The sequence below is a fragment of the Poecilia reticulata genome, linkage group LG10 (assembly GCF_000633615.1).
Source record: "Poecilia reticulata strain Guanapo linkage group LG10, Guppy_female_1.0+MT, whole genome shotgun sequence".
Lineage (NCBI taxonomy): Eukaryota > Metazoa > Chordata > Actinopteri > Cyprinodontiformes > Poeciliidae > Poecilia > Poecilia reticulata.
In genome coordinates, this window is record NC_024340.1 from 31,785,691 (window position 1) to 31,788,544 (window position 2,854).

General features: G+C 40.7%; 1 long non-coding RNA gene across 1 annotated transcript in view; it reads left to right on the plus strand.

Moving 5' to 3' along the window:
- LOC103471806 (uncharacterized) overlaps positions 1 to 333 on the plus strand; it is a 4,790-nt gene extending 4,457 nt beyond the window's left edge. The window contains exon 3 of the long non-coding RNA XR_534717.2: positions 116 to 333. This is a non-coding gene — a long non-coding RNA (uncharacterized LOC103471806). The remainder of the gene's footprint in view (positions 1 to 115) is intronic.
- The last annotated feature ends 2,521 nt before the right edge of the window (positions 334 to 2,854 follow it).

Below are 2,854 nucleotides of genomic sequence, written 5' to 3' on the forward strand. Positions count from 1 at the left end.
ACAGAGACGGGATTTCTGTTGCAGGCTGAGCTTCTGCAACTCAGTTTGATGCTTCTTCAAGGACAGATTGTTAAATAAATGAGTAAAAGTCTTTTTAACGTGTTTCTGGCTGCAGGGCTCCTGACTTCCTGTGTTCAGGTTGAGGAAATAAAACATAATCTGGAGATTACCTGTTAATCTGGCCAGACCTGAACAGCAGAGCACAGTCATCCTGATCGGTCTGAGCTGTTAACCAGGATGAGCCGCATGTCTGTGTATGGAGGGCCAAAAGGGACAAAATAATGATAAAAAAATTTATTACCATGAAATAAATGTTCATTGTTTACTAGACAATTCATTTATTAAGTATTTTACTAAATCATGAATTACATGTACCATATAATTAAATATTACATTTTTAAATACGTTTTATTTGCCAATGTGTTAAATATGTCTTTAAATGCAAACTTATAGTAACTGATGTAGATTAAGTAATTTAATGTGTACTTAATTATTACTTGGTTCTCGCTCTTGCAGCATCACCATAAATTAATTTTATTTCCTTAGCCATGTTTCCATCAATGTGTTTATGCGCATTTCAAAGTATCGCATTAGACAAAGTCGATGGAAACAGAAAAATGTGAAATAATTTCCTCGATTTTGCAAAAAAATAAATTTTTACCTTCCCTTCAGGTAGTTTTTGTTTTTTCTGAGAAAAAACTGACGAGCTAAAGAGGAAATGGAAACACACAAAATGACCAAGTCCACACAAAGCAAACGGTGCCATCTACTGGTGGGTTTTGTGCCTTACCAGAGGCACAAAACTCTGAAACGATTCGCAGTCCTTTTTTTCTCTTGACATTTAAAAGTTTGCTCAGAATTTGCATGACAGTGAGATAGAAACATTGCTGCTGATGTTCTGAGAGGCATCCGCCCGATGTTAGTTAAATCCCAGGTACTCCACTTTATCACAGAGCCGGACGTTAAATTATTATATATGCTTTTCTACAACAGATGTGCCAAGTTTCATAACTTTTGGAGGATTAACTCTGGTGTTACCGGTCGTAGTTTTTCCTCTCCACTGTCGCTACATGCATTCAGATGATTCAGCAAAACGTACAAGCTAATAGCAGAAGGTTTGGCCGCTCTGGGCTCGTTTTTTGTCGTGTATTTATGCGCCGCTGATCTGGTGCTGCTCTGCCTGGAAGCTGTAGTTCAGTCAGGAATTCAGAGTTGTGACAAGGTTTATGTTGGCCGAGCCTCCAGAAACCGGAGCTGGGCGCTGCGAAGCAGTCAAATAAATCATTTAGAGCCGAGGACGGTGCCTAGAAAGACAAACAAACAGCGGTTAGCCAAACAGCGCGTCCCCATGCGCTGCTTTCTTCTTCCATTTGGCAACAGCAGCTCAGAAAAGCAGATAATGCCCCAATGCGAAAAACACGTCACGTATTGTTTAAGTGAATTTATAGGGGAGGATTTAGTGGAAGATTACATTCCTCGGCGTCATTATGTGGCCGGCGGTTTCATTCACGGCCCCAAGCTGAAGAGCTACTGAAGGCCAGCCTCCATGTTTAAACACTGCTGGGTTTTCTGAGAGTCATCACATGATGGAGGTCAGAGGTCAGGGAGAGAAACAGGAGGAAACACAGAGAGGAGAAGGAATGACGAAGGTTTATGAAACTCCACCAGACTCCAAAGGTCACCTGGAGGCTGACCCTTTAAGTTTATGGGGGAATGCAGTCCAACTTCTCCTCACTTTCTTCTCCTACTACTCTGCATTTTGCATTATTTTCCGTTATTTTAACCGTTAACTTTGTTTTTTTCTCTCCATAGATGGGAGGCCTGACCGGGCATTATGTTTGGCTGCAACACTGACCTCGTCTTCTAAATGATTTCATTTGACATCTAGTTCACTTTGTAAAACTAGCAGTGGTGGGAAGTAACAAAGTACAAGTACTTCGTTACTGTACTTAAGTACAATTTTCGTGTATCTATACTTTAGATTTAATAATGGGGACTTTCTACTTTTACTCCACTACATTTTACAGTAAGTATCTGTACTTTCTACTTCACTACATTTCTACAAACTGTCTCGTTACTCGTTACATTCAAGTCTCGTTGAGCTTTTTTTCGTTAAAATGTGAAGTTCAGGGATTTAAGATGGCGCCGTAAAATCCAAGCAATAACGTGACTTAGTGTCTGTTGTCATCCATCGGCTCCACCTTTACTCTCTGCGGAGCTCCAGACATGCGCAGTGGTTTCCTCTGAGCGGGAGAAGATGTCTGTCTGATCATCAGTAATATAATATCTGCATAAATCATAGATATGGCGACATGTAAAATCAGCAGCGCTTCGCTTTCACAGACGGTGGAACTTCGTCCATCTTTTAGCGTCACTTGGAAGGAAAGCTTAAAGAAAGGTAAGATCTGTGGACGTGATGCTAGCTAAGCTAGCTGTACAGAGACACATGTTGCATCTGATGAAAAAAAGTTGTCACTCATGCGCTGAATTATTGTGTGGAGGTTTTGACTGAAGTGTCGCATTTATGGGACAACGCTGTGACCAAAGTGCAATATAGTGGTACGATATTCAGGAACGATCCGATTCTTCTGGACGGATCTTTACTGTTTAAATTCATTTCAGCTCTAAGTATTTAATATCTAGTTTTTTATGGGAATGTGGATCTTTCAGATCAATTTGAGAAGCAATTTTGATAGGTAAAAGTTATTTATTTTTGTGTCACGTAGCACGGGGTGCTGGTCTTGACTTGGTCTTGGGTCGGTGGTCTTGACTACAACTCTGCTACGTGGCTCCTTGGTTCCATGTCCTCCCACCCACCTTCTTTCCATCCCATTTCTGTTGGATTTCTTTCAAA